Source organism: Trachemys scripta, chromosome 5 (assembly GCF_013100865.1).
Source record: "Trachemys scripta elegans isolate TJP31775 chromosome 5, CAS_Tse_1.0, whole genome shotgun sequence".
Classification (NCBI taxonomy): domain Eukaryota; kingdom Metazoa; phylum Chordata; order Testudines; family Emydidae; genus Trachemys; species Trachemys scripta.
In genome coordinates this window covers 131,091,800-131,113,951 of record NC_048302.1, presented here as the reverse complement: position 1 = coordinate 131,113,951, position 22,152 = coordinate 131,091,800, and positions in this window count along the sequence as shown.

Here is a 22,152-nt window from a genome sequence, read left to right as displayed (position 1 = left end):
GAAATAATCCCATTAATTTGACTTTTCCTCCTGTATCCTAATATCAAAATATGCATTTAGAACACCATTGTTTGACTGTCAGCCATGGAGACCTTCTAGTAACTATACTTGGATACCAAATTAAATTTTGAATGTACTGATTAGTGTGTTGCATTCAGTTAATTCTTTGAACTACTTCTTCACATTACTCACTAAATCAGGGGAAATTGGTAAATCCAAATCCTATTGACGCCATATGGATTTTTTTTGTTTTGTTTTGATCTTACACAATGCTTCCCTCTACATAATCATTAATCACATGTTCAGCTGTCGTGACAGTATGAGCCTGATTCTTTCCTCACTTTTACTGGAATAACTCCATTGAAGTTACACTGGTGTGAGTGATAGGAGACTCGTATCCGTAAAATAGGAAAAAAGTTTGCAAGGCTGGAGATGAAAGGAAGATCAGGGAGTTTCTCTGAAGACTTCCCGATCAGGTGACCACAGACTCCTACTAGGTGACTTTGTTGCCAGGCAACCTCTCCCCTTCTCCTGTTTCTTTTCTGAACTTGGCCAAAGTCATGCATCTTTTGGAGCCATGCATCTTTACTTCAGAGTTTGGCTGAGGGAAACTCTGCTCTATTGGGCCATTTAAATGGGCAGGGTGTTCTTTACATTTACTGTTCTATTTGCCCATAAAGCCCATTGAGGTGTGCAGATGCCTCCTATGTTCTGAATGGCCCATTCTTCTGCTGCACACATTTTGCATTCCCTCCGTTTTCCTAGTAGTCAGTGGAAATGGCTGCTTACTTCGGTATTTGGCATCTGTGACTGGGGATGGGCAGAGACAGGGCTGGTTCAGATACTGTCTGATTTTCATAAAATCTTAGAAGTTAAAAAACACGATTGTGTCATTCTAGCTCATCTCACAGCCAGTGCTGGATTCAAATGCCCAAGCTTGTTTTGGGAAGGGAAAGCAAAGTTTCAGAAATGTTTTTCCTGTTTTGGCTTTTCTTAGCTGTTCTCTCGTCCCTTGGCAGCAGTACACCATTCACAGTAAGATACCAACCTGCAGGAAAAATACAGCAGGGAATTGCTTTAAGAGTATTTTTGATTGTTTTTTTTTTTTTTTTAAATGAGTTCCTCTTGACAAATACTGAAGTGTCAGAGATACAAATAATCAGCGAGTGGACACTATCAAAGGTCCTGATCTGGAAATGTACAGAGCACCTTCTGCAAGGTACAGTGTTCCCCCTACCTTCCAGGCAACAAGCACCAGTGCATAAGACGATGGATGAGGAGTCAGCAGACTTTTAAATGCATAAACAGGGGAATCTCGGGTAGGAGTGGAGAGGGTATTTCACCTCAGTATTTGGCTTTGGTGTGATTGTTGCTGGAATACTGTCTCCAGTTCTTGTGTCCAGAACTCAAGAAGGAAATTGGTAGATTGGAGAGGGTTCAGAGAAGAGCCATGAAAATGATTAATGAATTAGAAAATCTGCCTCACAATGACAGACTCAAGGAGCTCAATTTAGTTAGCTTAACAAAGAGAAGGTCGAGGGGTGACTTGATGAGTCTTATAAGTATCCACAGGGAACCTAATTTGCATAATGGGCTCTTCAGTCTAGCAGACAAGGGTATAACATGATCCAATAGCTGGAAGTTTATACTAGACAAATTCAGACTGGAAATAAGGTGTAAAATTTTAAACAGTGAGAGTAATTAACCTTTGCAACAATTCATGGTGGATTCTCCATCCCTGGCAATTTTTAAATTAAAACTGGATGTTTTTTCTAAAAGATACACTTCGGCTCAAACTGGAGTTCATCCAGGGAAGTTTTATGGCTTGTGTTACGCAGGAGATCAGACTGAATGATCGCAGTGGATCCTTCTGGACATAGAATCTATGAATCAATGAACCTGCATTTTTAGTCCTGCCTTTGCCACTGACCTATTGTGTGGTCTTGTGCACGTCATTGCATCGCTGTGTGCCTCAGTTTCCCCATCTGTAAAATGACACCTTCCCACCTGTGTAGAGCACTTTGAGATTTACAGATGAAGAGTGTTAATGTCAGTGGGAAGGGACAGCACTTGGTAACTGTCAGTATAAGGAAACTGTGCAAATGGGGTGCTCTGATTTAGAAGAGCTTAGTTTAATGTTGTGGAGTTGTAGACCCACAACAGGAGTCTCCCTATGAGATAGGGGAGCAGGGAGATACCAGACACAGGGTTGGTATATCATCCACAAATACTCTTTATTGCTTACAAAATAAACCACTCACTCCACATTCATAACCCAAGCATACTACACCAGGGTCTGAAGATCAGAACTGAAGTCCCGATGGTCAGTCGACGTTCAGTCCGATCACAAGATGCGGGGAGCCAGCATTACCACATCTTAATCTAAACAGGGCTCTGGATCCACGAACAACTCCAAATTGCGAGTGTATCTAACATCGTTTATAATCCACTCCGTCACGTCATCAGTTGTCTGGGCAATTTCAAAGAGACAGTTCTGGGCAAATTGCCGAAACCCAAGATGTTTAGTCCCAGGCCCAAGATGTTCCTCTTTCCCCAGTTCTTGTTTATAACTGCAGCAGATACACTGCAACAGGTACGTTGTCATGGCAATGCCCCCCAGTGTTATTTCCTTATCTGGTATTTCTCCATCTTTATCATAACAACGTTATTTTTCACAAACAGCTCTTGACCACTTAAAACCTCAAATTCTTGCTTTGGTTGTCCACACGCAACTCATGCCAAGGACACTTCATCCACACTAGGCCTATACATATTACATGCATATATGGATTATGCATGGATATATATATATATATATATGTATCCCAACAGAGTCACCTTGGAACTAATTTATATTTGTAATGTCTTCAGGTAATAACTTTTGTGTTCACAGTTAGTATGGTATATGGGCACAGACATCAGGTATGTCTTGATTATAATCTGGTTATTTGAGAAGACTAGTCAGAGTAAGGCACAGTATCCTGACTAATAATAATAATAACAATAATAATAAATTATTATTGATAAATAAATAATAACAATAACAATAATAATAATTTATTATTGTGTTACCATTAAGGAGTCCTAGTCATGGAGCAGGATCTCATTGTGCCAGGTGGTCTCTGCCCAGAAGAGTTTACAATCTAAGTAAATCAACTTTCTGTTGCTGCAAATAGCAGCACAATTCATGGATAAAAGCAATTTTGCTGTGACACGTTTATTTCCAAGATTGTTTCATAAGCATCTGGCGTGGGGGGAGGTTATTCCAGAACATGAAGCAAGCCTGGCAGAACTTATTTTTATTTACTATATAATTGCTTCTTAGTCAAGCTGTGACATAATGGGGGTAATTAATTAAACCCACTGATGCAATATCCATATCTATAATGAACCTCAGTGCCCTGAAATGCTCCACAGATTGACATGAGAACACAGGAAGTTGTTTTATAAAGCTACTGCTCTGTTGCATGCACCATAGTGGATAATATCTGTCAGATAAAGAACTTCCTGGGTTTGAAATAGTTATCTATTCTTTGTTATGCTAATGTGCGGAGGCCACAGATGAGATTTTTACCCTGTTATGCCAGGTGCTGTACAAATACATGGTAAAAAAAAGTCCCCACCCCAAAAACCTTCCAATCTAAATAGACTAGGCAGACAAAGGAAGAGTTAGCCCCATTTTACAGATGAGAAACAGAGGCCCAGAGATTAAGTGGCTTGCCCGAGGTCACACTGGACACTAGTGACAGAGGCAGGAATTGAACGCGTTTCTTGATTCCCAGCCTAATCCATAACCACAAGACCTTCCTTCCTCTCTAAACAAAATGGCCCTCACTCCCTGCCCTAGGAAACAAATCAGTTATAGCCATTCCACGGGGATGGGCAGGTGAGACAGTTGAGCAAATCTGGCCCCCCCTAAGAAAGCAATGTGATTGGAGCCCCCAAGGCCTTAATTGGGTTAAAGCACAATATTCATGGTGTGATCTTCTCTTCCTACCAAACGTCCCCCTCACATCCAAATGGCTCCATCCATTCAACTGGGAGACAGGAGGGCTTAGGAGGCGTTAGCACTGGGGGGTGGGGGAGGACAATAGGAAATGTGTCCGGAGATGGCATGTGTGTTTGTGGAAGGATTGAGGGAATAGTGGATGAAGAGTTCCTGTTAAACAGGGCAATCTGCTGGGTACCCCATCTAAGCCTCAAGGGGAAGAGAACTCTTGAGTCTCTGAGGGGCTCAAATTATTCTTTTCATAGAGCTCTCAGTCAGCACGAAGCAGTGCCTGCTCCATACAGTGGGACTGTGGAGAGTAAGTAGCAAACGCGACACTAACACGTCCACCAATTCCTGGCCAGTTGGGGCCCCCATGTTCCTGCACAGTTGCAGGTTGGGCAATGGTGACTGGTTCCCTCTCCAACCAGAAGTATCAATGAGAAGGCAAAGCATCCTGCCATCCTCTGCCCAACCTGTGTCCTCAGACTCTGTGTGTACAGGCGCTCATCTAATCCATCTAGATGCCTCTGGGTCCACCATCACCCTCGTTTCTGGAGTGTAGGCTACAGCTCCTCACTTGCCCTTCCAGCAGCACTGTAGGCTGGCGCCTTCCATAATATTGACCAAGGATTTTTAGGAAGGTCCCAACATTTTCCAGGAAACAGACTCAAATGGATGCAGTGGGAGGAGGCTAGCTGAGCTTCCCCGGAAGATTCTCGCAGCCAGGTGAGATAGGGCAGTGCTATCATGCCACTTTTATGGTGGGGGACCGGAGGCTCAGAGAGAGTAAGTGACTCACCTCAGGGTTATACAAGATGTCTGTGGCAGGGCAGGGAATTGAATCCATATCTCCGGTTATTGCCGTAACCACTTGGCCATCCTTCTTTCCCTGGTGTTAACATCTGTAACCCTATGACTTTATTATGGTCCCCTTGTCTGCCCATCCTTACCCCCTTCCCTTCTATTACTTACCAGACTCCCGTAGTGTGTCTAGCCTTTAACTACACCGCCAGCTCCTCAGGGCAGGGACTCATTCTTCCTGTGTTTGTGTGTACACACACACCCAGTACAATAGGTCCCTGATCCTAATTGGGATCTTTGGGTGCTGCCATAACAACAGAAGGCTTTATGTTAGCAAGCAGAAGGCACTTCTTTCTTACCCCAGGATCACTAACTAGTAGGAGACTCATTTAAATGGGTGATTTTCATGAAGTGAAACTCCCCTTAGCATTGCTTGGTCACAATGCAAGGGAGGCCAGAATGTACCTGTTAGGCACTGCCCTGCATTAGGGAGAATGTAGAACGACACTATCCAGAGCTGGGCAGTTCCCCTGTTGGCTGAGTACAGTAGAGGAGGCTAGGAAATAGCTTCACCTTTATCACCCTTTCAGACATCTAGACCTCACTGGAATGCTTGCCATTCAAATTCCCTTGGGGCAAAACTGATCCTTTTGCTCAGGATGTGTAGTATCTTACACCATGAACACTCTCATTGAGATGAGATGGGATTACTCAAGTAATAAGGTATTACTCACTGTTCATAAGGGCATGTATCAGAAGAATGAGAAGACTTCTTGTGGCCAAAGGCTGGCCCTATGGATTATACTAACAGACACACACAGTTGGAGAGAGAAGCTGTTTTTGCTGTACCCCCATGTTTCATGTACTGCATGCTGGGTAATTACATGAAAGGACTCTATGCATGTAAAAGTGAGTTTTGTATTTTTAACATGAGAAAATAGTGTGTGTGTGGTGGGGGGGAGAAGAATGAGGGGATGGGTGTTGGGATGGAAGGATTGTCCTTGCCAAATGGAAACATGGCTCACATTTCCCCCCAAAATACTCACCTTGGCGTTTGACATCAAGCAGGAAAAGTTTCAATGACTTTAAGGCGAGAAGGGACCATTATGAGCATCTAGTCTGACCTTCTGCCCATCCCAGGCCACAGAACCTCACCCACCCACTCCTGTAGTAGGCCCATAACGTCTGGCTGCATTACTGAGTTCATCAAATCTTGATTTAATGACTTCAAGTTACAGAGAATCCACTGTTTGCTAGTTCAATCCAGCAAATGACCTGTGCCCCACGCTGCATTTCAAGACAAAAGGAAACTTTCTTCTGAAAGTTCTGAGCATCTGAAAACCATGGATTATAATACATATTGTTCTGCTGCTTTAAGTAAGCTGTAATTTTAAGGTTGAGCAATAATGCGTAGAATATCATATGGAACTTAAAAGCCTGGCACAAGCATTAATGAACCATAATGAAGATTAGAAAGAAAACCCTAGTTAAACACAGCAGCATTTTGGTTAATATTTTTAATATGACTTTTGGTAAGACCTATAATTAACATGGGTGGGGCCGGGGTAGAAATTTTGCTCTGACTACACAGAGTGCAACTGTCAATCAAACCATTTTTATACATAGGTCAGTTGACCACATCTGCATAGAACATTTTGGATTGACAGGAAAGTTTCTTTTCTCTAGATGCCACAGCCTATCCTTCTATAATAATGAGGTTTTTGATTGGCAACTTAACAATGATAGAATTCAGCCATCCATGCACCCTTTTTATACCCCAGTTATTTGTTGCTATCCTACTGCATTGTTCCTCGGCACCCAGCTGTCAATAACTTAATGATGTCTAACTCATACAGCCAGCAAGATCAAGGGCATATGTACTTTAAAAAACAAAACTATCAAATAATCAAAAAGTTTAACCCACTATCTTCTGAATGGTTAGACCACGCAAGAACTGGTCTTACTTCAGTAGATTGTAGAGTGATTAGTTCATGATGTCTTCTAGTTCTTTTTTTGAAAGTATGCTCTACTTTTATTATGGCACCATTTGGGGGAGTCCTGTATTACAAGTATATAGAGGAAAGCAGAGAAAGAGAAGCTGGAGTAGCTTTGAAATGTTTAGCAACTAGCTTGCTTTTGAGTAGAAAATGTAGAAACAACGCACACTGCTTTCCTAGGCTGAGTATAGAACATGGAGGGAATAAAACACAACAAAGTGGTGCATGTAGTACAGCAACATAATCTTCTGCAAGCCTGATATCGTCACAGAAGCCCAAAAGATTGCTGTCTCCATTCAGTAGGTACATCCTCGTGGGATACATGTAGATTAGGAACAGGTTGAGGTTAGGTCATGGTTAGCAACTGCAACCTCTTCCCGTGTGTAGACACAGGTTAATACGTTTTGCCTTAATTTAATTGGCCAGAGTGGGTGTCATGGTTAGAAGGCTAGCTGCAGCTCCAACCTTTCTGAGTGCATCCCCTCAGATTCAGGCCTAATGTCTTTACCTATTCTGGGACTCAATCCCCCAATTCTCCCACTGTTATACCAGGTTCTCGGCTGAAATGTCTTGTGTATTAACTGTGCTTACCCAACAAGTCTGGCGGGGTTCAGGTACATGCAATTCTTACCTTCAGGAACTTGTGATCAGAGAAAATACAATGATTAGGCAGCCTTCTTAAACTAAAGTATTGTTTAATCTTAACATTAATAACATCACTGGAAATAAGGCATACATTTTTAACAGTGAGAATAATTAACCATTGGAACAGTTTACCAAAGATCATGGTGGATTCTCCATCACTGACAAATTTTAAATCAAGATTGTATGTTTTTCTAAAAGATCGGTTGTAGGAATGATTTTGGGGAAGTTCTCTGTGTGCTACGGTAGTCAGACTCATCATCATCACTCCCATAACCGCATTGGTCGTTGGGGCACCATCATTGATGAGCAATCAACCAATTGTCTCCACCCCTGACAATTGTGTGTCAGTGCTCGGGTCTTCGCGAAATCCATTTCTGTCCACTCTTCTATGTTGTCAATCCATCTCTTCTTCTGTCGACCTCTTCTTCTCTTTCCCTGTACTGTCCCTTGGAGAATGATCTTGGATAGGCCAGATGATCTTGTTGCATGGCTGTATCGCTTCTGCTTGCACTTCTTTATGGTCATCAGAAGGTCTTCATATGACGCAATGCATTGGTGATGATGTTGAGGACCTCTTCATTAGTGACGTGGTCGAAGTAGGAGATGCCCTGGATTTTACGGAAGCATCTCATCTCTAGTCTGAGTAGCCGGGGGCAGGGAGGAATTGGAGGTCTGAGGAATAGTGTGCATGTCAATGAAAGCAAGTTGGCTGTGGACGGGTCTGAGTTGTGGGTATCTGCCAGAATTATGGGAGAAGGGTTAACAAGCATGTGATCGAGAGAGCCTATCCGACTGCTGAGTATTACTAAGGGTGTTTGGGGAAGAAAGCAGTTGCAGCCCTCTCATCCCTGAGCCTTGGTGACCCCTGGCTGCCAGAAGAGCCCCTTGGGTCCTGTGATGGGATATTTATTCCACATTGGCACTAAAAGGGTTAACTGGAGCTAGAAAGTTCAATTAAGGCACCTGGTTGCCAGGCCACATTGAAGGTGAGGGCCACTAGTGGGAGGAGCTGTGTGGTGAGCATAAAGGGAGGAAGCCCAGATGGGGTGGGGCTGTAGAAAGACAGGGGAAGAATTCTGCACTCTCTCTCTGGTTGCTAGAGAGTGAAGGAAGGGCCTCAAGAGAGGCAGATGTCCAGTAAGTTCAGGGCAGAGCTGGAGGAAAGTCAAGGTAGGAAGAAGTCCAGGGAGGAATCAGCAAGGGGTCTGATGGATATGCATCCGAAGAAGTGGGCTGTAGTCCACGAAAGCTTATGCTCTAATAAATTTGTTAGTCTCTAAGGTGCCACAAGTACTCCTGTTCTTCTTTTTGCGGATACAGACTAACACGGCTGTTACTCTGAAACCTGTGGTTTTTTTATCCTACAATCCTTGGACTAGAATCCAGTGAAGTGGTAGGCCCTGGGTTCCCCTACCACTCCACCAGAAAAGGGGGTGAAGGAACACCCTGAAACCTGGTGGAGTAGGACTTCCCTGGAGGGAACACTGAACAAGAATGGGAGGACAGCCCCACAGAATCTGGGAAGGGGTGAAGAGTGTGTGGAGGAGTAAAACCAGGTAGGGATGAAGCGTTATGTTTGCCTGAGTTCAGTTTATTGGGTTCTTTGTTTACCCCAGAAGGGATGGGACTAAACATGACCTGGTCGAAGGGCGGAGCCACAAGAAAAGGCAGACAGCTGAGGGATCAGAGTGACTGTCAGCAGGGGCCACTATGTGAGGGGAGGCTGCTATGCTGGGCCTAGCCACGAGGGGGTGGCTCTACTCTTCCCTCTTCTCTTTCTACAGTTGGTTGGCTGAATCAGTGATGAATATAGACTGACTGAGAGTCTATCGACAGAGTAGAAATAAATAACAGTGCTTCCTAATGTCAGCGTATGGTGCTCTAAGTAGGGAGGGCCTTATGAAACTGCAGAAGGACATGCAGAGATTTGACAAAGGCATGCAGCAATCTTTGCAGACATGGGTGCCTAAAGCTAAGCACCTAAATCCACATTTAGGCATCTATACTAGGTGGCCTGATCATCACAGCTGTGGAGCACGCCGTAGTTCTCTCTGAAGCATCTTTGAAAATCTGGCCAGTTATTCACGTACTTAAATCCCGATTGAAGTGCCTAATGTTCGGCTTCAAAGTTTGAAAATCTTGGCCTTAATTTATACGATCTTACACTGCACTTTATTTAAAAGGACATGAGGCAAAAGTTTAAAAATTCTTTGGTTTTGGATTCGATTATCTTGCAGGGAATAACAATCTTGTGTCCAAAACAAAGGACAGGGAATCAGGTGATCAGATCTATATTCCCAGTTTTGCTATTAGCTTCCCATGTGATTTTTGGGAACGTCACACAGGGTCCAGGCTTGACAGGTGCCGATCACATCCTACAAGGTGCTGAGCACCTACAACTCCTGCTAATTCACACGGCATCTTCTGAAGTTGATTTCAATGGGGGTAGGAAGAACTCACTACTTCCCAAGGGGTGTGCAGCCCTTCACAGAATTGGGCCTTTTACTTACACATTTCTCGATTTCCCTGTATGTAATAATGTGTATCTACATCTCACAGGGGTGTCTCAAGGATTAATCCCTGAACGCGTATAAAGCATTTTGAGATCCCAGAAAAAAAGTTGCAAGAACAAAATAGTACTGCTTCTATGAGGCTTATCGGTCATTATGAATAACTGCTGAAGCACAGAATCGTGAAATCCAAATTTAATTGACTGTTATGTCACTTTGTCTTGCCGAGTTTAAAAAAATTAAATATCTTCAGTATAAATGAATAGTTGGTCTAAGTAATAACATTTTAAGCTGAGCAGAGCTAGTGTAGGAAAAAAATAATTAAATTTGACAAGTGTCAAGCAGCTCAAAATTGCACCAGGACATAGTTATATCTAATAATATTCCCTCAAGATAGAATTCAGTGTGAGAGAAGCTTGGCTTAGTTTTGCAACATTTCAAATTGGATAAGTGACTCTGTCAGGGAATAGATACATCTTATATAGCTAGGAGTGTGAAATTACAAAGAATGCTCTTCTGTCCTTACATTTCATAGACTCTGTTAGATAGGAGATTGAAAACAAAACCATCTTCTCCCTGCTAGGACTTTGAGACTCTTGTAGGGTTTGGTTTGAGATGGGAATGTAGGGTTGTGCATAGGTACTGAAGTCATAGGTACATAACAGCTGCCTAAGATGGACAGATAAATTAAGGGAGTGGATTTGACCCATCCATTTACAGATAGAAATGAACAAGAAGTTAAATGGATCAGGTCACTGCTTGGCCATCATTGTAACACTATCTAAGTGTGCCATTTCCTCTTCCTGGTGGTTGGTCCACAGAGAGGCTTAGAGCTAAGTAGTGCTACCAGCTAGGGGAGTTACTCTGTTAGCTGAAGTGGTAGAAGCCCATGCTTTGGTCATGGGTTTATTTCTGTAAATGACCCATCACTGGGGGAAGGGATACAAGAGATTGTTACCAAAATTGTGGTAATTATTCCATCACTCAAAGTCTTTAAATCTAACTAAAATGCCTTTCTATAAAAGATGTTCCAGTTCAACCAAAAGCTATTGGGCTGAATGCAGGAGTACTCGGTGAAGATTTATGACTTGGAAGTCATAAGAACATAAGAATGGCCATACTGGGTCAGACCAAAGGTCCATCCAGCCCAGTATCCTGTCTACTGACAGTGTCCAATGCTAGGTGCCCCAGAGGGAGTGAACCTAACAGGCAATGATCAAGTGATCTCTCTCCTGCCACCATCTCCACCCTCTGAGAAACAGAGGCTAGGGACACCATTCCTTACCCATCCTGGCTAATAGCCATTAATGGACTTAACCTCCATGAATTTATCTAGTTCTCTTTTAAACCCTGTTATAGTCCTAGCCTTCACAACCTCCTCAGGCATGGAGTGCCACACGTTGACTGTGTGCTGTGTGAAGAAGAACTTCCTTTTATTTATTTTAAACCTGCTGCCTATTAATTTCATTTGGTGGCCCCAAGTTCTTCTATTATGGGAACAAGTAAATAACTTTTCCTTATTCACTTTTTTCACACCACTCATGATTTTATATACCTCTATCATATTCCCCTTAGACTCCTCTTTTCCAAGGTGAAAAGTCCTAGCCTCTTTAATTTCTCCTCATATGGGACCCCTTCCAAACCCCTAATCATTTTAGTTGCCCTTCTCTGAACCTTTTCTAATGCCAATATATCTTTTTTGAGATGAGGAGACCATATCTATATATAGTATTGAAGATGTGGGCATACCATGGATTTATATAAGGCAATAGGATATTCTCCATCTTATTCTCTATCCCTATTTAAATGATTCCTAACATCTTGTTTGCTTTTTTGACTGTCGCTGCACACTGCAGGGATGTCTTCAGAGAACTATCCACGATCTCTTTCCTGATTATTTGTAGCTAAATTAGCCCCCATCATATTGTATGTATAATTGGGGTTATTTTTTCCAATGTGCATTACTTTACATTTATCCATATTAAATTTCATTTGCCGTTTTGTTGCCCAATCACTTAGTTTTATGAGATCTTTTTGAAGTTCTTCACAGTCTGCTTTGGTCTTAACTATCTTGAGCAGTTTAGTATCATCTGCAAATTTTGCCAACTCACTATTTATCCCTTTCTCCAGATCATTTATGAATAAGTTGAACAGTATTGGTTCTAGGACTGACCTTTGGGGAACCACTAGTTACCCCTTTCCATTCTGAATATTTACCCTTTGTTCCCTGTCTCTTAACCAGTTCTCAATCCATGAAAGGATCTTCCCTCTTATCCCATGACAACTTAATTTACGTAAGAGCCTTTAGTGAGGGACCTTGTCAAAGGCTTTCTGGAAATCTAAGTACACTATGTCCATTGGATCCCTCTTGTCCACATATTTGTTGACCCTTTCAAAGAACTCTAATAGATTAGTAAGACATGATTTCCCTTTAAAGAAACCATGTTGATTTTTGCCCAACAATTTATGTTTTTCTATGTGTCTGACAATTTTATTCTTTACTATTGTTTCAACTAATTTGCCCGGTACTGACGTTAGACTTACCATTCTGTAATTGCCGGGATCACCTCTAGAGCCCTTTTTAAATATTGGCGTTACATTAGCTAACTTCCAGTCATTGGGTACAGAAGCTGATTTAAAGGACAGGTTACAAGCCATAGTTAATATTTCCGCAATTTCACATTTGAGTTCTTTCAGAACTTTTGGGTGAATGCCATCTGGTCCCGGTGACTTGTTACTGTTAAGTTTATCAATTAATTCCAAAACCTCCTCTAATGACACTTCAATCTGTGACAATTCCTCAGATTTGTCACCTACAAAGGATGGCTCGGGTTTGGGAATCTCCCTAACATCCTCAGCCGTGAAGACTGAAGCAAAGAATTCATTTAGTTTCTCCACAATGACTTTATTGTCTTTAAGTGCTCCTTTTGTATCTCGATCATCCAGGGGCCCTGTAGCGGGCTGGACATCCGCTCCTGCCCTGAGGGGTTTGGAACAGCCCTGGGAGAAGGCTGTTGCAGGGAGAAGCAGCTACTGGGCTGATTGGGGAAGTAGCTGCAGCTAGGCCACACCCTAATCAGAGCCCAGATGGCCTGTATAAAGAGGCTGGGAGCCTGGAGCTCAACAGTCTCTCTCTGCCTTCAGAGAGAGAAGGGCCTCGCTGTAGGGAGCAGAGACAGGGTACCTGAGTGGAGCAGGGCTGGGGAGCTCCAGCCTGGAAAGCCCCAGGCTGTGGCCTAGGAGAAGGCCAAGGGGTACTGGGGTTGCAGAGGGCAGCCCATGGCTAGACTGAGGCAGCAGGTCCAAACCCACCCTTGCCTGTGATGAGTGGCCTATACTGCAGTCTGCCCCAGGGAGTGGGGGCTAATTGGTGACTGGCAGTGGTCTTACACTGAGGTGAGGTGGGGTTAGTGGGTAGGGGTTCCCCTGGGAGGGGAGACCTAGTATGTGTGGGTACTGCCAGGGGGCAGCACCCAGAGCAAGGGCACCGGGGGTCCTGAGAGGGACACGGGGCCCAGTAGAGGACAAGGCGGATCACCGGCCTGCAGAGGGCGCTCCGGAGGCTGGGTCGAGCTAATTCCCCGAGAGACCAGCAGGAGGCGCCGCAGGAGTGAGTCCGACCCTTTACAGGCCCCACTGGTTGTTTAGCAGGTTTCCTGCTTCTGATGTACTTAAAAACATTTTATTACCTTTTGAGTTTTTGGGTAGCTGTTCTTCAAACTCCTTTTTGGCTTTTCTTATTACATTTTTACACTTAACTTGGCAGTGTTTATGCTCCTTTCTATCTACCTCACTAGGATTTGACTTCCACTTTTTAAAAGATGCCTTTTTATCTCTCACTGCTTCTCTTACATGGTTGTAAAGTCAGACTCAGCATCTTTACATGGCTGTTAAGTCAGACTCAGTGATCATATTTCTTCTTTTTGGCCTTGGTATCCATGAAATTACCTGCTTTTGTGTATCTTCTAATCATAGATCCACTTACTTTGGTAAAGAGCTAGATATCACAGCAAAGAAAGTTATATTAAAATGCAACAGGTGCATGCTGCTTAACACAGTTATCGAGACGATAAAGGGGAAGGGGATGCAGTAATAGCTCTCAGAGCCTCCCCATCTAATACACATTATAAAAGACAATACTTTGATTGGCTGAGTGAGAAATAAATATTATGAGCAAGTCTTCAGGATATTGTAAATCCCTTTCTGGCAAAATGAAAACTTGTCAGTGAGTTCAAATGTATAAACAAGTGTCTGCAAGATTAAAGTCATTGAGAACAACATAAGTGGTACTTAAGAGAGATTATTCACGGAAGATTAAATTAGCCAAGCGTGAGCAAGCAGTGTCGCGCAGTCATCGTATAGCATGACAGCAATTCAGATAACCGATTATATATAGACACAGACATAATTAGTGGTGTAGTAATACAGGAGGCAACCCACAGCTCTGCTAGCACCCAGGTATATGATTGGAGCAACTTATTGTATTGTACCCTTCTCTCTTAACATCAGTATCTTGTAGGTTTCCATGAACCTTAAGAAGAGGTGAATCCATGAGCTGTCAAGCATTTTCTGTGATTCTGTTTTATTTTTTCCTGCAAAGTAGATGTTTCTTGATTCAAGGGCAAATAAGTATGCACATATAAGGAGGGTGTAATATGTGAGTATTTGGTGAATCTGAAAACTAGATTGGCAGATATAATGCCCACAGCAGATCAACTTCCACCCAAAAGGTTTCATCATGGGAAAGTGGCAATATTTGTCACTATTGTAATAGCTGTTACCAACTTGCAATTATGATGTAAGAAAAGATACTTGAGACTTTGTAAGTAACAGTAAACACTTGACTTGTTGCTGAGAACTGTGCAGATAGGTGTTGCTAGCTTGCCTGCCTGGCTCCAAGTGCTGTAGCAATGTGCTTCTGCCGATAAGGCTCACTACATAATGATTCTCTCCGTTTGGGTAGCTTTGGGTCTTACTCCAAAGTTCCTGCTATCATTACATCTCCCTCTTTTTCTTAAACTAGATACATCCAATTTAGCTGAATTTCATTTTTTTTTTACTTAACAGTATCAACTTAATTTATCATCCACAATTCTAATCTGAATCCTAAAAGAGTCTAGGACAATTACTCTCTATCTAGCAGGTTTTCTTATCACTCTGCCTTTAGAGGAGGTAACAGGAGTATCGGTGTCCCATTTTTTTCTGTATTTCAACTGACTGCTTGAGACTCAGTGGAGTCAGTAGACTGGGCTGGTATTGCTTGCATTTCTGAGCTGAATGTTAACACGGTTTGTTCCATTATTTTCATTCCCCTCCTGCACAATTCTTTTTAGTGCTCATCAAATCTATAGACGTCTTTCACATTCTGGGGTGTAATTCAGACCAGTGAGGGGTTGTGTCACTGCCTGCCCTGTAACTAAGTGTCTCAAAATTCTCAGCTGTGGAAGTTATCTCGTCTGGATGTTCCCAGACAGCATAAAAGCATGCCCTTAGTGTCTGTGTATAAAGTACCCCGGACTCAGCAATTCTGATCCCAGCAGCTGGCTTGTTATGCCACAGCCATACTCAAGTCTCCACCAGCCTTGGTTACACCTAGCAAGATGACCCCAACATCCTCTTTAAATCAAACACCACCCTGAGTTGGGTTAGATTAAAAGTAAAACAAGCTTATTAACCAAAGGAGATAGGATTAATATAAAAGTTTAAAATGGTGTCTATAAGCTAAGACTTAACAAAACAAGCTGCAGCCTTTGTTCAAGGTACTTTCCTTACCATTCTACATTCCAGCAAGATGGCTGACCAATCCTCCCATAAAGTTTACAGTATTTGGTTCCTTTGCTGTCTTAGGCCTAGTCTTCACTTACCGGCTGGTCCGGCGGCACGCCATCGATGTTCTGGGATCGATTTATCGCGTCTGGTTAAGACGCGATAAATCGATCCCGGATCGATCCCGGAAGTGCTCACAGTCGGTGCCGGTACTCCAGCTCGCCGAGAGGAGTACGCAGCGTCGACGGGGGGAGACTTCCGGCCGCGTCTGGACTGCGGTAAGTCCGGACTAAGGTACTTCGAATTCAGCTACGTTATTAACGTAGCTGAATTTGCGTACCTTAGTCCGAAGTCCGGACTAAGTGGGGACCAGCCCCAAGGTGAAAGATAACCTGAGGGTCTTTGCCCCTAATAGTCCAGGGAGCCTTTGAAATGGATTCTTCTGACGATTATCCCCCAAAGTAAAGTTTATTCAAACTGTGAGGAAGGCAACATGGAGTCTGGTGGTAAAGGAAATTCTATGCTAGTTTCTTCCCTTGCTGGTGTTTGCTAAAATACAAATTGAACCGTTTCCTGCAATTTCTTCCTCCTGCTGTGATGCTGAGTGGCTATCTCTTCCCACTGTTGGCTTGATGGTCCTGTTTACATTTTAGGTAAATTGCATTCCCATTGTCTCTTAATGTACCTTGGAAATACCTTCCAGATGGCAGAATCAACTTCCTTTGTCTAGAGTGGTGTAGCTTTAGCACTGTTTGGCAGAAATATTGTGATAATATAATTTCCAATTATTTTAGTTTTTAATTTGTCATCCATGGAATAATATTAATGATCAGAATATTATTAGCTTTCTGCTGATATCTTACATGACACCTTCTAGATACAGATTATGACATTAGCGAGTTGGGGTAAATTCAACTGGTCAGGCCAGCTGAAATTCATTACCAGATACCCATGGACCTCTTACCCTCTTGAATTGGGACACTGTTAAGGCCCCAACATCTCCTTCCTCTGTCTCAACAAGATAAGAAGTTGGAGCAGTGTGTTGGTCTGTCACCTGTGTAGGTTTCCATGCTCCTTTCACAAATACAGTCTCTCCATTTTTGCATTGGTGATAAACGCTTATACCTTTGTCGAAAAATACATGGGATTTTCTTGTCTCAATTTTAGGCCTGTTTGTATGTCTCCTTGTATCAGCTTGGGTTGCAACAACTGTGATGAAGTCAGCAGTCTGGTCCTTAGATGTCCTCCTATGAGGAGCTGGGCAGGTGACCTTATATCTCCCATAGGTGTATTCCAATAGTCCACCTGGCTAAGATAATGTTCTGTGTTATCCAAGCTAGGTTTTTTTTAAGAATCCTTTTTACAGTTTGAAATGCTAGCTCAGCCATTCCATTCAATTTTGGAAACAATAAATTTCATTCACAAAACATGAAGTCCCGTTGCTTTACGAAAGTTTTAAAGTCTCTGGAGCAAAATTGTGGTAAATTGTCACTAATTTAATTCTTCAAGTATGCCATATATTGCAGGGTCTGATGACAGATACACTTGTAGTGTTCTAAAGCAAGCAGACTAAGATAATCTGGACCTGTATCTACCAAGTATCAGAGCGGTATCCGTGTTAGTCTGGATCTGTAAAAAGTGACAGAGTCCTGTGGCACCTTATAGACTAACAGACATATTGATGCATGTAGTGGAAATTTCCAAAGGCAGGTATAAATATGCAGGCAAGAATCAATTTAGAGATAACAAGGTTAATTCAATCAGGGAGGATGAGACTCTCTTCTAGCAGTTGAGCTGTGAATACCAAGGGAGGAGAAACTGCTTTTGTAGTTGGCTAGCCATTCACAGTCTTTGTTTAATCCTGAGCTGATGGTGTCAAATTTGCAAATGAACTGCAGCTCAGTAGTTTCTCTTTGAAGTCTGGTCCTGAATTTTTTTTGCTGCAGGATGGCTACCTTTAAATCTGCTATTGTGTGTCCAGGGAGATTGAAGTGTTCTCCTACAGGTTTTTGTATATTGCCATTCCCAATATCTGACTTGTGTCCATTTATCCTCTTACATAGGGACTGTCCAGTTTGGCCAGTGTACATAGCAGAGGGGCACTGCTGGCACATGATGGCGTATATTACATTGGTAGACGTGTCCGTGAATGAACCAGTGATGTTGTGGCTGATCTGGTTAGTCCTGTGATGGTGTCGCTGGTGTAGATATGTGGGCAGAGTTGGCATCGAGGTTTGTTAGAACATAAGAATGGCCGTACCAGATCAGACAAAAGGTCCATCTAGCCCAGTATCCTGTCTACCAACAGTGGCCAATGCCAGGTGCCCCAGAGGGAGTGGACCAATAGGCAATGATCAAATGATCTCTCTCCTGCCATCCATCTCCATCCTCTGACAAACAGGGGCTAGTGGCCATTAATGGACTTAACCACCATGAATTTATCCAGTTCTCTTTTAAATGCTTTTATAATCCTAGCCTTCACAACCTCCTCAGGTAAGGAGTTCCACAAGTTGACTGTGCGCTGCGTGAAGAAGAACTTCCTTTTATTTGTTTTAAACCTGCTGCCTATTAATTTCATTTGGTGACCCCTAGTTCTTGTATTATGGGAATAAGTAAATAACTTTTCCTTATCCGCTTTCTCCACATCACTCATGATTTTATATACCTCTATCATATCCCCCCTTAGTCTCCTCTTTTCCAAGCTGAAGAGTCCTAGCCTCTTTATATCCATATCTCTCCTCCTATGGGACCCGTTCCAAACCTCTCATCATTTTAGTTGCCCTTTTCTGAACCTTTTCTAGTGCCAGTATATCTTTTTTTAGATGAGGAGACCACATCTGTACGCAGTATTCGAGATGTGGGTGTACCATCGATTTATATAAGGGCAATAATATATTCTCAGTCTTATTCTCTATCCCCTTTTTAATGATCCCTAACATCCTGTTTGCTTTTTTGACTGCCTTTGCACACTGCATGGACATCTTCAGAGAACTATCCACGATGACTCCAAGATCTTTTTCCTGACTTGTTGTAGCTAAATTATCCCCATCATATTGTATGTATAGTTGGAGTTATTTTTTCCAATGTGCATTACTTTACATTTATCCACATTAAATTTCATTTGCCATTTTGTTGCCCAATCACTTAGTTTTTTGAGATCTTTTTGAAGTGCATCACAGTTAAGACCAAAGCAGACTATCTTGAGCAGTTTAGTATCATCTGCAAACTTTGCTACCTCACTGTTTACCCCTTTCTCCCATTACTAATACCTGCCTTTTCCTAGCAACTAGAGTTCCCTCCCTCGGAGAGGCAACCTCAGAGCGAGAGGTAACCCCAGCACCATCTGGAAGGAGGGTCCCAACTATGGGAAGGTTTCCCTCTGCTCCTGTTGACTGCTCTGCTTCCCTGGGCCTTTCATCCTTCTCAACAGCACAGGGGCTGTCTGACCGGAGGTGGGACAATTCTACAGTGTCCCGGAAAGCCTCATCAACATACTTCTCTGCCTCCCTTAGCTCCTCCAGTTCCGCTACCCTGGCCTCCAAAGTCCATACGTGGTCTCTGAGGGCCAGGAGTTCCTTGCACCGAATGCACACATATGCCACCCACCCACAGGGCAGGTAATCATACATGTGCACTCAGTGCAATAAACTGGATAGCCCCCACTCTGCAGCTGGGCTTCTGCCTGCATTGTCTCCTAGTTAATGAAGGGGTTGTTTAAAGCAAGAAGTCTCAAATGTAGTTTGGTTTATAGGTTTTAAGGGGAAAAGAAGGAAACAGATAGAACTGGCAAGGGACCCTCGCTCCTTTCCAAATTCCCTTGCGAAACTCCCTGTTAGCAGCCCCTGGTCGCAAAAGCCAATAACAAATGGAGATATACCTATCTCATAGAACTGGAAGGGACCTTGAAAGGTCATTGAATCCAGCCCCCTGCCTTCAATAGCAGGACCAAGTACTGATTGTTGCTCCAGCTCCCTAAGTGTCCCCCTCAAGGATTGAACTCAGAACCCTGTGTTTAACAGGCTAATGCTCAAACCACTGAGCTATCCCATTGTGTGGAGTGGTTCCTGAGTTGTTATGGTGTGGTGTGTGGTTGCTGGTGAGGATATGCTTAAGGTTGGCAGGTTGTCTGTGGGCAAGGACTGGGCTGCCTCCCAAGGCCTGTGACAGCGAGTGATCATCGTCCAGGATGGGTTGTAGATCACTGATGATGCGTTGGAGAGGTTTTAGCTGAGGACTGTAGTTGATGGCCAGTGGAGTTCTGTTGGTTTCTTTCTTGGGCTTGTCTTGCAGCAGGAGGCTTCTGGGTACACTTCTGGCTCTATTGATTTGTTTCCTCATTTCCTCATGCAAGTATCACAGTTTTGAGAATGCTTGGTGAAGATCTTGTAGGTGTTGGTTTCTGTCTGAGGGGTTGGAGCACTGAGAGGTTGTAGCCAAGTGCTGAGGTACAACTGCATTTGCTCCAATCCCTCAGACAGAGACCTTCACCCACAAAAGCTTATGCTCCAACACGTCTGTTAGTCTATATGGTGCCACAGGACTTTTTGTATCTACCAAATGGTGCATTGAAACTACAGAGAGCCTAGAACTTTTGTCATCCAGCTGTATTTGCTAAAATCCACTACTAGCATCTAAAACAGTGAAAAGTGCAGCTTTCACTAACTTGCTCGTGATTTCTTCTACTGTAAGCAACTGAAAATGTTCCTTTCATAGCACTTTAGTCATATCTCTTGTATCCAAGCATATTGTTATTTCATCTTGACCTGGTTTGTCTCATTACTATAGAATTGACCAATTTGGTAGATTCTTGCACTTTTCTTATTTGCAACTTTTCCACACAGTGCAATTTTTTTCCCCTAATTTGTCCATTAATGCCACTGGAACTTTATAAGGTGCATGAATTACAGATGGTAGTTGTGAGATCATCTTTGGTGTTCTGACCTGGCGAGCACCCTAAACTTTCAAAATACAACCTTTTATCCTTTAAATATATATTGACTCATTTCACTAAGTTTTAACTTGTCACAGTCTGTAAGCGCAGTACGGCTGGAGAGTCAAATTCCACCTCCTGAAATTCCTGCAGTGCTTCCTTAACCAGTACTCACAGTCCATGTTGCATTTACCACATTCTTGCAGTTTTCCCCCGAAAAGGTTATCAGCTGGGTACTCAAGCTGTGAAGTAGTTTGCCCCTTAAAGTGCTGGACAACTTTACAGACATCACCTTGCTCTGCGCCCCAGTATTGATTTTAAAACTCAGTTTTGTGGTCATTAACAAGCAAATCCACATTTTACTTGTCCTCAGAGTACCGAGGAACAGATCTTGCGAGTGTTCCTGTGCTCCTATGAAAGTAGTCACCTGTTTGCCCTGGGACTCTCTCTTTCCAGAGTTGCACACATTGGCAAAATCATTGCATTTGTCACATATTCGTCATTCTTGCCCCTTATGCAGGACAGTTCTTTACAACGTATCTATGGCCACATTTATAACAACCCTTATTTGCCTCTGACCTTTTTTCCACTTCTCTTGATTTCAGGCATTTATTAGCAGCAGGACATCCTCCAATCCACGATTGAATGTTTGGGTGCTTACTAAAGGCGGACTTATGCTGCACACATTTTTCTGGTTCACCCAGCCTCTTCAGCTATTTTCCAGTCATTTCATCTGCATGGCATATATATCCACATAATGTTTGAGGGTTAAAATAGTCCCCTTCAACCACCTAGAGTGCACTGAGTCTGATGCAATACCACACATGATGTGGTCTTTAGTGAGCGATTCACACAATTCTCCAAATTTGCAAGGTTGTGCTGCCAGTTTTAAATCAGTCACATATTGGGTCTATACTTTCCCCATCTGTCTGGCTTCTGGAAAGAACTTGAGCCTTTCACATGTGATATTTCTTCACAATGCACAATATGCCTCAATTCATACTTTCCTACCTGTATTTTTAGTTTATCTGTTTCATCATCAAATTGAAAGGCGTTAAATACCTCCCTTGCTTCTTCACTGCCACATGAATGGCTGCAAACAGCATTATTTCTTTCATCTTTTTTTGTCTTTGCCATTCAGAATCTCGTAGAGCACAAATCCTCACTTCCACTTTCTCCAGTTTTCTGCTGCACTTCCTTCAAACACCAACTTTCCTGGAGGCTTTAGGTGGTCCATATTTTTTCCAGATTTGTTCTTCTCTGTTCTTTCATTTAATTTTATTCTGACACCATGTAATAGTTGTTGCCAAGTGCTATTATAACATAAGAAAAGAGACTTTTAAGTAACACTTAACTGGTTGCTGAGAACTGTACAGATAGGTGTTGCTGGCTTGCCGGTCGGGCTCCAAGTGCCATGGCATCTTGCTGATGAGTCTTGCTACATAATTCTGCCTCCTGCAACACTATGAATAACTTTGGTTCCTACTCTCATTACAGCTATAACCCCCATCT